The 15,155-nt window shown below is 39.9% G+C and overlaps 1 protein-coding gene across 2 annotated transcripts in view; it reads right to left on the reverse strand.

The window, feature by feature from the left end:
* cdpf1 (cysteine rich DPF motif domain containing 1) overlaps positions 1 to 15,155 on the reverse strand; it is a 113,923-nt gene that overhangs the window by 85,053 nt on the left and 13,715 nt on the right. Inside the window, exon 4 of one of the 2 annotated variants that reach the window (XR_008600145.1) lies at positions 3,764 to 3,881. The gene's annotated coding sequence lies outside the window, so the exon portion shown is untranslated. Of the gene's footprint in view, positions 1 to 3,748; positions 3,882 to 15,155 lie in introns of those variants that run through there. The other variant, XM_035951407.2, reaches the window with a different exon arrangement.

A 15,155-nucleotide genomic window follows, 5' to 3' on the forward strand; every position in this document is an offset into this window, starting at 1 on the left:
CCGATAAAATCTCCACCCATCTTTCGTTCCGTCTACCTTCTCCACGGCCCGCTGACTGCACTCATGTCAGGAGGAACACAAACAGATTGACCGCTGACCTTGTGCTACTCTAATAGCTTTGAAGCTGAGTGGCAATCCAGCCAGAGGTGGAAAGGTTCCTTCACAACACTGGACATTAGAGAGCACAGCGATAAAACCAATCCCTGTTGACCTATTTGAGTAAATCGCGTCCTTCAGGGGTAAAAACATGATGAAAAGGTAGTTTAATGACAAAGTGCCAAATGACTGGCCATAGTGGGGGACTTAATCTCAAAACAACCGGAATCTTGAACCATATTTCAAACACACCTTCCAGAATAGTCTTAAGACATATGGAGGCATCTTTGGAAATCTGTGGATTCCTTCAACAAATGTGCCATCTGTAAACCACAAAATCCTGTATCTTCCTATTCCTCTCATTTTGTGGGCGCATTGACAACTTCTTTCTCCCATGCATGTTGTGTTTTTACCCAAACTTGACCATTTATTGGAACCAGAAACCATTTCTCCATGAAAACTTTACCAAATGTATACTGCAAATTGTGGTATTTCATGAAAATCATTGAAAAATGGGCAAAAATAAATCATTTATACCAGCAAGATTCTATGAAAAACAAAAAATTCTGCTCTCCTCAACACAACCGTGAAGCCATTAGCGACATGGCTATAGCTAACAATTACGTAACAAAAAATCATGAACTATTCGGTTTTTCTATACTTGTCTCCTATCTGTGCGGTGTAAAATCACCCTGTTGGCAAGAAATACATCTGTGCCTGACATCTTAAAACGTTTCCCTCCAAAATTTGTTACTCTGGAAGAAGTTGGCGGCTCTGATTCCTGGAGAATTTTGCTTGTCTAGTGTTGTCATTGTTTGCAGATGACATGCTTCTTTACCATCTAAAAAATTATTTATCCAATAAGCCTGTAAGTTTCACTAAACACATAAATAAGTTTCACTAGCTGGCATGTGTGCCAAATAAACAAATGAATAATGTAAATAGCAAATTATTCATAGTACATACAACCAGATTTTTTTTTTCTTCCAGTATTGGTAAGACTTGGTAAAACTTGGAAAAATGTAGTACACTCAATTTTTTTAATTCTTTGTTTTTTGTAAAATGTAGTAGCAAAATCATCTTGGTTTTTTTTTTTTTTTTAATTTGTGGTATTATAATTTTGTTATACTACACACAAGTATTTTTTTTATGTTCTCTCTACTTCTAGCCAGGGTTGTGTTGTTCCATAGAGGTCCAGGACTTTATATTGCAGTGAACAATGAGATCACAGTGAGTAAACATGCGACAGGTAAGATGACGTCCAAACATCACCTGTTCTTCTTTGGTGCATTTGTGTGCAAGACTAATATGCAATTCTCTCTTCTGTAGATAGCAGTAAGTGCAGTGTACTGATTTGCAAAAACATATGGCTTCTACTGCTGCTAACTGCTACACTGCATTACTTCATGCTAGGCAGGTAGCACAGTTTAGCATAAGCACTTTTGAAAAATTGTTGATGAGAGCAGTAAGACTAAAAACAGTTAAGTTGTAAGCGAGTAAAACCAAAACAATAGGCTGACAGATGCTAAAATGCTGACAAATTAGGTGATTTTCAGTGGGTATTTGACAACAAGCAACTGTTTATTTATTCAAGTTGAAGCTATTGAGCTATTTCTAATATCAAAATACTGATTAGTGCAGCTTTAAGTTCTTTTTTTGATTGCAGTGTTGAGCATTCATGGGTTTTAGCACAAAATTAAAAAGCTGAAATACATTAATTCAGTTTCAGTCACACATTAAAACTACAAGCTAATAAAAATACAGTTATTTTCCATATTTTGTTCCAGTATAAATGCTGTTGAGAGTTCACAATGTGCTCTGCAGTGTCAGTTTGGTCGATGATTCAAGGAGAGGCGTGGCTGCTGTGTGGTGTTGAAGATGATAATGGTGGCCCGCCAGTTTTATCCAATTCCAGAACAGTGTTTAAACATGAGATTACTGCAAGAGGCTCAGAAACTCCAGTAGTGGAACACGAGATAGGGGAGCTGACACCGATAACTTCAAAATCAAATTCATGGTTTCCTTGCAGTGGTTTCCCCTCTGCTGCAACTCGCGTGTTTGATTTAGAGGGTGTTGCTGCCAAACACACCAGTCCTCCCTCTCTTTCTGTACTGATGGTAGAAGATATCTGCGAAAGCCAAGACATTCCTGCCGTTAAGTAGTAGGATTTCTCCGTTTCTTTCAGTCTTTTCTCCTCCTTCTCCCTCTTTTTCTGTCGGACCAGTGAAAAGTTTTGGTTTCAGTCCTTCCCTTCGCAGGCCAGAAAGAAAACTGCCAGCATTTAGTGTATATGTGTGTGTTGGAGCCCTTGGGATGTGACTCAGTGTGCAATGTAAGACAGCCCCTATCATAATGACTGCTCATTACCTACCATGCTCTCATATAAAGATATATTTATACACCCGAGGACATAACCTCATCGCTCATCTACATAACAATTATGGCTCATTTTATAGGCCTCTTTGGAGACATAGAGGAAGCTCAGAATGCACTCAGTTGCAAAAATGGCCTGGGTGACAGACAGGTTGGGAAATTAACAAGAGTCGCCACTCATGCTCTGGTTGCATTTTTTTCTGTGGTCTGTAAGTTTGTCCAACGATCTGTTTGGCATATAAATGCTGCATCAGTCGAAGGTTCTGTTCTATTCTGTGTGGTTAACCGGTAAAATAGTGGAAGCGGCAGTTAAACTTTCATAGTCACCAACTATTGTGGCCTGACTAGACAAAATGTTTCCCGCACAATTCTGTACAATACTATGATAACTTGATGTAATCCTGAACTTCTCCTTTATGGTTCTTGATCACATTTCACATATCAAAAGGCTTCTTCAGTTCTATTTAACTGATGAGGGATCCCAGATTTACAGTATATTGCTGGCATTAAATCTCATTGCTATTGGCCCATGAATGTCCTAAGACTCATATATCTGTAGCTGTGAGTGGTTGTGAAGCAAGGTGGTTAAAACTTGCCATGAAGAAAAATCAAGACTGCATTACAAGTAACTGATAAGTGGTCTAGTTGACCCCCTCTTCTGCTTAGAGATGAATGTTCCAATTTTACATAGATAACTGCCTTTTAGGGATGTCCTGATCAACATTTTTCTTTTTTTTTCTTTTTACCACTGATCCAGTCCGAGTCATTTAATATTTAGCATCAGCTGATACTCAACACCATTTTCCTACAAAATGCACATTTTAAATGTTGCAGATTAGTTGCAGTACCTGGTTGCACCACTAGGTGTTTCTGTTTATTACTATAGAGACCAGAGGAAGTGATCATTCAGACAATGAGCAGTTCTATATTGACAACCAGAGAACACTGTAGGGGTTTAGTTAATAAAGGGACACCATGAAAAAGTCTTCTGTGACACTTAAAGACCTCTACATACAGCTCATGCGATTCAGGCAAGCTGGAACTAAATGGGGCGGCGTTCTTTGATCCTAATGACAAATGTAACAGAGCTGTCTTCGAGACCCACATGATATGTTCATTTGTTAGAAGAGCTATCCCAGCGCTGGACAGAAGTCCACTGTGGCCAATATGAGCCATCAGGCGTAAATTTAAAATTTTGCATCCTATGTAAACAAATGATTGGACTTGGGTTTGTGCTGTCACTAATCAGTTAAAAATTACCCTTGATCGTTGAGATTGGGACATGACTACTTACTTCACTCCTCTCTCAAACCATCTGTCTTCTTCTTTCCAGAAGGTCAGCATTGCAGTTCTTAAAGAAGTGTTCCTTGTCCTGTAGATGCAGGTGGACAACTCAGTCTCGTTCTGAGAGCCTAAGATTGCAAGAAACAATGCATTTTGTTAAACCTCACATACAGATAAACATAAAGACATAATACTGCCCCTAGAGGCAGGAGAACATCATCTTGTCTGTGCCTTTCAAAACTATTACAAATGACTGGTACTAAAAAAGACATCAGATAGGTTCAAACAAGGCAGGAGAAAAATGCTCAGGATTGCTTGTGTTTATTTTTTTTAAATCAACTGTAATTGTCCTGGGAAGCAACAAGTCCAAAATTGAAGATACAGCGTCCCTAGTCAAACGGTAACATGCATAATGCTGAAATACAATAATACCTGCAACATATTTGCCTTTTCCCCAAGACAGAACAGTACATCAAGTGGCGCCCACTATATACAACAATGTCGGTACATCATAATCTTGTTCCTGTCTATCTCTAAATACAACTGCATCTAGATCAGACTTGTGCCATGCTGAAAGTGACATGTAAAGGTCACTAGGTTCAACTTTAAATTGTCATTGTGAGTCTTGTGGAAAAGGTACCAGGGTACTTATTCAAAAATGAAACCGACAAATTCAAATGCTGTCAGATTATTGAAAAAGAGGGCATGTCTGAAAGGGGCTTAGCTAATACAAGAACTCAAAAGATAAAGCCATGAGATTTATTTCCTGAGACTTCACCGGAGAAGAAATTGGCTTGAAATACATCTGTGCCTGCTTCCCTCCAGAATCTGTTACTCTGGATGTTTGCGGCTCTGATTTGGGGCGTATTTTGTTCGTCTAGTGTCATCATGTTTGCAGACGATGTGCTTCTTTATCATCTAAAAATAATTAAATCAATAAGCCTTGCTGTTTCACTAGCTGGCATGTACCTTCATAAACTTGAGTATAAACATCATAGATTTACTGCTCAGCAAATCTGCAGCTTGAAATAGTCCCCAACAATAATGTATTTTATCTTATTGAGTAACATATAAAAAAAATAGTTCTCATCTGTTTACAGGATATTAATTCCCCATTTTTTTGCTTAAAATACAGTATGTATTTGTGAAGGGCTGCACAGTGGCGTAGTGGTTAGCACTTTCGCCTTGCAGCGAGAAGATCCCTGGTTCGCGTCCCGGCTTTCCCGGGATCTTTCTGCATGGAGTTTGCATGTTCTCCCTGTGCATGCGTGGGTTTTCTCCGGGTACTCCGGCTTCCTCCCACAGTCCAAAAATATGCTGAGGTTAATTGATCATTCTAAATTGCCCGTAGGTGTGAATGGGAGAGTGATTGTTTGTCTTTGTATGTAGCCCTGTGACCGACTGGCGACCTGTCTAGGGTGTCCCCTGCCTTCACCTGAGTCAGCTGGGATAGGCTCCAGCCCCCCCGCGACCCTAGTGAGGATTAAGCGGTGTATAGATAATGGATGGATGTATTTGTGAACAGAACGCTTATAGGAGCCACCTAAGTGTGTGTGTGGTAACCCTGGACACACTGAATGCAAATAAAAGAAACCAGTTCTACTGAACAGTGGGACGAACAAATGTAATTTAAAAGGCTGTAAAACCACATCAGAGTGAACATGAACGCTTTGATCTTTGCTCAGATATCATTGCAAAAACGTTTATGCAAGTTGGCACACATTGCATCCAAAGCCACTGCATTGGAAAAGACAGATACAAATGTTCTCAGCTACTTGGCATCCAGCTATCACAGTTGTTCAACAAATGATGCAAGTCGGCCTACCTGGCTGCAACACTTTAAACAGGCATTTAAGACTGAGCTTTGGCAAACCAGCATGTTAAAAGACACCAGATACTCCCCTATTCTATATGGTTAAATCATTATTTTTCTCATCAGAATCTGGTGGCTTTAAAGATCACACTAGAAAGGGTTGTCTGATTGCAGGGTAAGGTGGTTAAACTCCTGTCTGCTTCACTAAACTGTGGGGGCGTAGCAATCTTTACCCACAGTAAAACATTTCAAAGAAATCTCACAATCCCTATTTCAAGGTGATAATTTAGAAAATTAACCAGAGACTTCACATTGACCTCCATTAAAAGTTAATTTAGTTTACATGGATTAAAAAGTTGCTACTGGTAGATACACACACTTGTCTCCTTGGCAGTCGAAAGCAGAAAGATAAGCAGACGTGTAATAAATTGCAGGGTAAGTCAACATTGCACAGATGTGATACTGTGATGCAAAATGAATCAATAGTTCAAGGACATTAAGGAAATCAGGAATATACTCAGAGTTTCACTCAAAAATGTGCTTAAAATTCATCTTTAAAAAATTCAGAGAGTGTTTTACTTACAAACCAAAAGAAGATTCTGCCAGTTATGAATTAAAGCCTTGTTATTTATGAACAATGAAAGTGCTGGAGTGCTTATCAGTAGGAAAACATTTGCTGTCATTTAAAGCTGAACTTTGAACTTGGCACCTTATCAACATTATTGGATTTTTCATCCATCTGTCAGTTAATTGTGTACACTGTCCTTTGTTCCAGTGCACTCGGAGTACGTTTAGTTTATGTGATGATCCTGGAGCTTAATTACAGTTAATAATCAACCAATACAGCCACATTATGGCTTATCACAGGGCTAAATGCATCATCATCAATCATAAAAAGGGGACCTTGTTTTTGGATGAAGCCCAGGTGCTCGCATGTGTGTTCATTTATGGTGAACAGATGGTTAATATCCAGAGGAGAGATAGGCAGCGGGTGCTGACCATGCTGATTTGTTTTCTTGACAAGTGATATAGTATCATGCAAGTCTTACTAAAAACAGATGTTCTTGATCCTTTTTTTTTGGGTTCACCTGGTAACAACCTTTGTGACACTGTAGAAGTAAAATGTTCTTTAAAATAGAGATAGATAGATGTGAGAGAAAAATATATGTTTATTTGTGAGAAAAAGAACTTGGTGCAGCGGTTTTCCTTCAAACTGTGCTGTACTGGATGTGACATTTGGCTTGTGGTTTGCGCCAGAGACAGACTTGTTGTTTTTCTGTTCGAGCTTGCTGTTTCCTCCTCTCTCTCTCTCTCTCTCTCTGTCTTTCTCTCACATGTATTCACACACAAAGTAGTTCACCATTGCAGGCGTGGGTGCAGGTTTTACCCGTGTTTGATCTGATCAATGCCAAAAGTCATCTGATGTCCCCCTTTTGCATGCGTTGTTTGGTTCAAAATGTTAGTCTCCAACTACAAACCAGACAAAAGAGCAGCCTCATGAAGTGAAAGTGAGTGGGAAGCATTAGCTTTAGGCGGTGTGTGTTCATGCATGTGTGTGCGTGTGCGAGTGTGAAAGTGCATGCGTCTGGCAAACGTGTGAGCCATCAGTGACCCTGATACCACAGAAATTTAAAAAAAAAAAAAAACAGCCTGCAGGCATCTGTCTTCTTTCTGTCTCTAGATTTTCTCTCACACCCCCAAAAACAAATCCTCCGGCCTTTCTGCACCAGTCTATCCGTCTCCCTCATTGCAGCAATTCAGCTCCAAAGACACAAAGAAGCAACAATAAGCTAAGCAAAAACTTATGTTCTTACTAAAATGCATCATGCAGTGTAAAAATTCAATCAATAAAGCAACCAAAGCATCCTTGAACTACATGAATTAATCGGGGGAAAACATCTTATTGCAATTTTTCATACAGAGATTGCAGCTGCAGTTTGATTTGCAATTTTTACAGACAGTTTCAGCTCAATATATACTGGCTAATGGATTTAAAATACCACACGAGATACAACCTAAAGTGTGACCCCTACACAAGGAGGACAACATGATTTTGTAAAACCACTGACAGAACAGTTGAAACTCTGGGTTGGCATAGTGTGTATTCTAAGTTGCAACCTAGTTTGGCGATACCATATGATATCTAATATAAAAAGCATCAGATAAAGACAAACACATTCGTACATATCACCTCCTACTGTGGTTAACAACACAACAACCTACAATGACTATTTTCAACTTAGCAGTGACTAATGTTCATCTTCTCTCACTGCAAAATGCTGATGCAAATCAACAGCAGCACAGAGCCGAAGCTGCAGATGTGGGGTTTTCACATCTGTAAATCATTTCTCTGGGTAAACTGAGACAGCCAGGATAAATGTGGGCAGCGGTAGTGAACGGGATGCGCTTCCCTCTCAATGAACTGGACTCCCAACTGTGGTTGTGGCAGCACTGGGCAGCTCCCGGGCCTGAATGTGGGTTGTGTTTTGTGCATGTGCAATCACTCCTCCGAGCTGATTGGAGTTGACTTTACCAATCAAGGGTGTAACAAAAATTTCCTGTGAGCTAAAATGGTCCAGAAATGTGCTTGACTCGCTTATCATTAATATGTTGTGTAAGGTTATGGTCTGGTTTTTGGGGATAAATCCACCCTGCTGTCACGTTTACAACGTATTTTATGTTCTCCTGTGGATATGTGGTCAAATGTAGATGATGTAGTATGAGACTCAGATGTTTTGAGTTCAGATTTATAGGAGACATCCTTCGGCTATTTAACACAGCGCTAAACCTTTGGGTTTCTTTGTTATTCCTGAGAACAAAAGAACAATGACTCTTGTGTAAGCGATTTAACTGAAGTGCCAAACTCACGGACAAACATTTTTATTTTGTTACCAGTAAACATATTTCTAGCTATACTATCCTCCAGGCAACTTCAATTGGCTGATCCGCCACTTTTGTCCAAATTGGAATATCCCAAAAGTACAAAAAGGGTTTGGAACACATGACTATAGTCAAAGCCTTCCATTGTGCAAACAGACTAATGATCCAACTCTACTTTGTCTTCATCAGAGTCAAAAAGGACAAAGACATGAGGCAAGCTGATATATACAACCAAAATGGGTGTACAATTGTTATTGGATGAGTGGTGGATGCCTGGTAATTGGATAATTCTTTGTTTCTGGCATGATGCTGGGCATGTTAACACTTGGACACTGACTATGGTAACACCCACTACTGGATTCATCATCGAACTGTACACCTGGTTTAGGCTGGTTGTATCTGTTTGCCTTGTGAATTTATCTACTTTGACTCTGATGGAGACACAGCAGTGTTGAAATGTTAGTCTGTCTTCACAATAAAAGGCTGTGAATTAAGGAGTGTGCTCTAGAACCCCTTTGTACTTTGGAAATTTGCTGTTCTCAAGCTGAGAAGCATCAATTTCAGCTGAGTTTTGCTGTAAGGTGCGGAGAACCTTGTTTCTACTAGATATCTCAAAAACTATCCATGTATAGACATTCGTGGTGCCCAGAACACAGGAACTCTCCTGTAGTCCCACCATGGCTACCATCTGTGGTTTCAAACAAACCAGTCTCACTAACTATGACATGGATTGTTATGATATTTAGCAGATCCAAGTTTCCTTCGGTATTAATTCCGAAAAAAACCCAAACAGATTTTCAAATAGTTCCGCAATCAGGTCCAATTTTTCCAACGCTTACCAGTGAAATTCCTGCCAGCTTCAGATCTACTTTGATTTTAGTGCTATTTAACCAATGTTAGCATATACCTGATAAACGTCTGCAGAGATTACTGCTTAAATTACTGATTAGCATTTAGCTCAAAACGAGATGATGCACAAGCACAAACCTCACAGAACTGATGGGTGGTTGTAGATTCAATCTTTTTGACTCTTGACTTGACTTTTTTTCATGGTCCAACACATTTTTGGTTTGATTTTTGAATTAAATTGTTCAAAGGATGAAGATGTTGCAATTAGGGCAAAGACAGAGTTCCTAAGAAGGTTTTTCAGTTTCAGCAGTTCTGAAGTCAGCTGAGGTCATGCCTTTTTATCCAGCGTCATATCACACACTGGTGTCAACTTCAGGGCAAGTTTGTCTTTGCTGCAAAAGGTCAATTCTCTGGTGTCAACCACGAGTTCAGACTCAAACCATCCCCCACCCTGTAAACTGACAGGCTTTCACCTATGCTGCACTGTGTAACAACAAACCTCTGTCTAGTAAGAAAAAAAAAGGCAGAGATTAACCAGAAAATCTTCACAGCTTTTACTTATGTGTAGGGGTAAGATGAGGCAACAAAAAGGAATCAAGGCAATTGGAGAAAATGGAAATTCAGCATACAAAGTGGTGCCATCTCTTAAAAGAGGTCCCTGCTTTCTCAGTCACAAGTCCTGACATTCAGCACAGATGCTCTGATATTCAGCCTCTGCTATCACCCTTATACCACCTCAGCAGAAACTCTGGTGACAGTCACATGCTAAACCTCACCACCCATATACTGCGCTGTGCATTAAGCAATGCAAGACAGCTTGGGTGATTGTAAAACCTGTCATATCTGCAGGCTTCATCCCATCAAATGCAGTGTGTACCAAGGGAAAATTGAGGGCGGTAAGGGTTACTTTTAAGGCTATGATTGTGGTTTTGGCCTGCTAAGCTTACAGCAGTGAGGCCTCAGTTAATATGCAGTCAGAGAAAGTTATTTTAAGGGCTGAACTCAGGGCAACAAGGTTCTGTAGTCGCTAAAAATTAGAAAGTGTGATAATTTTGTCCTATAAACAATAATACAAATGAAGTACAGTATGTATTTCATCACTGTTTAATACCAAATACCAACACCAAAGTTAGTGCCACCATGAGGATGTGGTTTTGAAGCTAAGTCTCACCAACAGTTGGATGAATTGTTACCACATTGGGTAATCTGATGTCAATTCTGACACCTTAACTTTATGTACAATGCCATCATCAGGCTATTATTTAAACTGGTCTGACATTTTGGTTTAAGATAAATCCATCAGCCTGACACTGACATTGTTTAGTGGTGATTAGCAAATGTTCACGCCAACTAAAACTATAATCACTGTATGCACAAAAAAGATAGATGTAGCTACCTCAATGTCTCCGATTTGCTTGTAGACATCCGTTTTAAAGCCTTGAGTTTGAAATTTGGCCATCACCGTCTTGGCCTTTGGAACCCAGATGTGTCAAGCAAGGGGTGGATCTGACGGGGGAACTTGAGGACACTACGTATTTCCAATAGACGTTGCCCATAGCATACCCTGCTTTATTGTCTGATTTACTTTAAATGGGACCATAATTTATAACAATAACATCATACTGTGTTGGAGGACAAGTGAAACTACCAAATGAGACCATAAATTCAATAGGAAAACACTTATTGAGGCAATAAATCAAGAAAGAAGTAGGGTCATTTTCTCATAGACTTCTATACGATCTGACTTCTTTTGGCAACCAGAGCAGACGCCCCCTGCTGGCTGTTAGAAAGAATGCAGGTTTGTCTTCATTTTTCAGACACTTTTCAGAGGTCACATCCATCTTTTATACACAGTCAATGATTATAGATAATAAACGTTAGAACATTTGCGCCATTAATGTGGCCGTAGATGAGTATGTGACTGTTTGGCTTATTCTTGCTCTTCTGTGTTTGTAATATTAACATGTCTTTTGGATTTGAATATTTTTTAAGACACCAATATGCAGAGGCTTGGAATTCTTGCAACTGCCTTAACAAGTAACAAAAAGAAAGCCTGAAAAGATTGAAAACAATGAATATGCATTGTGACCTTCAAGCACAAGTAAGCTTCAGTGAATGGAAAAGGTGACAAACGGTAAGAAATCAATGTAAAAACTTAAAACATGCTTTGGAAAATGGTTGATTTGAAAATTAAACTTTCTTTGAGGATGATTTTTTTTATCACAGTGCCTAAAAAATAACAATTTTCATGACAGGAGATCAGCATGCTCTCCATGTATTCTCATATTTCACGCTAAAAAAGACATCACAGTTGTGACCAGATTTGTGAACTCCCCAGAATCTTTGTTTCTGACCTGCTGTGAAATAAAACAATCTCCCTGCAACCTTGATGTAGAGACTTAGCCTTTAACATTCGCCCCCTCGAAGGGTCTCAACCCAAACTCAACCAGTCATAGCGCCAATCAGACACATTAGAGGAGTTCGTTATGACCTCGGCCTGACCTGCGAGTGCCGATACTTCCTGCAGCCACACGTCCGTCCTCGGGTAAAGCATTACTCACCGCTGAAAACCCCAACCAAGGGTTCACCCATTCAGACATCATCCGAGCCGTTTTTTATTTCTTTGCTTTTAACAAGCTGCAAACACTGACTAATATGCTGTTGAGGTGATACACTGACAGATACGTTACAGAGCATCCACCCATAAATTTATCTTGGCAGCGTGGAAAAGCTGTCAAATACATCATTAATAAAATATCACAGTAACCAGAGCCTGATCTTGCATCAGATACTTCTTACATAAGTCAAAAAAAATAAGCAGCAGGTATTGAGATCAGTGAATCACAAAAACATGCTCATATTAGCCGAATTCTGTGGTTGCATGAAACACTTGCAGACACCCCAGCATGAAAACAAACATACAGTTACATCAACCTGTTATTGATTAAAGGAAAATTCACCCTCACTGCGTTTTAGATTTGACTTAGCTATGATTGTCGTGCACATATGGAAACGCGGAGCTTGGCCTGCCGTCCCCCAGCTGCCTCAGCATTGATGTATACGGGGGAAAAGACATGGCCTCGGGGTATTAGCAAAAGCACGAGTCACCTCAGCAGTTGACTGTTGCCTTATTTCAACCGAGTTGGTGTTCTTCTGCTCTCAAATGCTCATGTCATCAAGCCCCAGGGGTCGGACGAGAAAAATCAAAGGCGCTTCATGAAAACTGAACATTCAGTTGGCCTTGAGATCGCAAACAGTTGCCATAGCATGAATACAGTGGCTTCTTTCAGTAAAGATATAATAACCTCATTATCTGACCTTATTGTATCTCTAAAATACTGTATTCAAAGTTATAATTATTAAGATCTTCGTGAATTCAAATCCTGTTTATGATCAGGCTTCTGCAACAGCAGTTCAGCAAAGGGCTAATCGGTTTTTGTTGATCCATAAAACATCAGGAAATTGAGAAAAGGGCAATTACAAGTTCCCAAAGCTGACATCTAATGATATTCCCAAAGATGCCCCATTTGTGATGATGGAAAGCATCAAATACTCACCTGTTTAGATTTCATGCCTGAAAAGCTACTAATATAATTTAACATAGCTGTAGATAAATTCTTTGACTAACCTTTGCAGTTTGCAAGTGAATTTATTTACAATCTGTGATATATTCATCCAGCAGCACTTTCTTTGCCATTCCTACATTGGATTTAAACTGACTTCACACAAAGAATTTGCAGAAAACCACAGTTATCCCACTGATTTTAGCCTCACTGTTTACTGTATCAGAGCTGTGTTTGATTAGTACCTGTTATAACAAATATTTTATACCACTGCTAATACACTTAAGAGGCACTCAACCAGCCAACCACAGAATGGCTTTCATTGTGAAGCAGCATCAGGAATGCAGTGGTCGCCAACATTAGCGCTAAAATGAAATTCGTTATCAAAAATGTGTCATTTTTTGGGCATTTTTCATCAATGCAGCTGCATGAAGCGCACAAATCCAATCACAGTTGCAAGGATTACTCAACTTCTATACTAAAAACAACTTGGTTTTGTTTGGCTGCACTGTAAACTGGAATCAATCAGGACTGAAATCTTGAGTACGACAACTTTAAGGACCTTGTCTGTTTGTGCTGATAAACTGAATGTTAAACTCTGCAAGCCTGCACGGAAACTTTACTGAAAAAGGCAGAAGTTTGTTTTTCTATCCACTTTATGGAGGGGTATTTGTATGCATTAGGGGGGAACACAGCGGGCCTGCATAGTCTTGGTGACCCCTGCTGCAAGGCAAACTAAAGCTCCAGTCCTGAAGCAGCAGCAGGCCAGCCAGCATCTGAGGTCACACTGCCAGGCTGCATGAGTCACGCAGCCCAGAGCAAAACCAAAATGTGTAAAGACTTCGCATTGGCAGATTAGTTTGTTTACATCCTGCGCTGGACGTGATTTGGCCGTGCTGCAGCAACACGCAGCCAAACAGCAAGTCTTCCTTTTCCTCTCTTTAACCCTACCCTTCTCTTTCCTTTCTCTTCGGTTCTTCCTCCCTCTTCTTCTTTCTGTCTTCCTGCCTTAACTATCTCTACTTTATCTCTCACCGCTGCCAAGAGCACATGACCGTGAAGCAGAGCAAAAAGGGGGGAAAAAAACTAAAGCAGCGCTGCCCTTGTAAAGAAAATTAAAGGAAGTTTAAAAAAAATAAAAAAAATTTTAAAAAAATCTGACAAATTAATAACATGAAACAGATGGGGAAGTTGTATTTCCATAAAAAACAAGACATTCTTACAAAAAATAGAAAAAAACACACCTCCATTTCCCCTCCAGTGGAGTTTGCCAAGTTATGAGCTCATACTTTGTAGGCCCTCTGCTGAATATCTCTTAATAGTGTCAGCTCCAAGATGTCAGACTTTTATGACCCATTTCTCCTCTCGTTATCTGCAGCAATAATTAGGGGCCCGCTAATTTAATGCTGGGAATATGGAAGTGTTTTCCTGACTTGGAAGCAAATTCGGAACAGCTCACGGTGGAGCAGTGTCCACGGGAGACTGATTAAACTCTGCATACATCTTGAAAGGTGCAGGAGGCTGGTAAAAAAAAAAAGTCAACGAGGCTACAGCTTTGTGTGCATGTGTCTAGTTCATCAAGTGTAATGATGAAAAAGGTCAGTCTGGGGTAACGCAGTCACATGCTAAAGCACACATAGACACCCACACCCTGCGTGGTTTTGAGGTCATGCCCAGCACAGCTTTCTGAAATCCTCTGAAGCGGTGATTTCATATTGCATCACGGCGTACTGCACGAACCACTGACTCTCTTCCTGTTCTACCTTCTTGGTGTCTTTCTCCATTGGATTAAGAAACCTTTCAGCTGTGATTTGTTTTCTCAAATGTGTTTTTCCAGCTCTAAGTTAAGAGTTAAAGACTTACTTTTTTTTGTTGAAAATTTATACCCTGATATCCTCAAAATGTAAAACTTCCACATTAACATTGGTCTATCATGGAAAACAAATCAACAGCATGCTTACAACAGGCCTGACAGCATCACAAAGCCAATCGTGGCAATTTTAAAGGCTTCATATCACTCAGATTTCAGTTTGACCTATCTGCATCTCTACACAGGTTGAATAATCAAGGTCTAAGTCATCCCACCACAAATGCTGGGTTCAGACTACATCATACACTATATTGCCAAAAGTATTCACTCACCCATCCAAATAATCAGAACCAGGTGTTCCAAGCACTTCCATGGCTACAGGTGTATAAAATCAAGTACCTAGGCTGCAGACTGCTTTTACAAACATTTGTGAAAGAATGGGTCACTCTCAGGAGCTCAGTGAATTCCAGCGTGGAACTGTGATAGG

This window comes from Amphiprion ocellaris, chromosome 21, assembly GCF_022539595.1.
Source record: "Amphiprion ocellaris isolate individual 3 ecotype Okinawa chromosome 21, ASM2253959v1, whole genome shotgun sequence".
NCBI classification, from domain to species: domain Eukaryota; kingdom Metazoa; phylum Chordata; class Actinopteri; family Pomacentridae; genus Amphiprion; species Amphiprion ocellaris.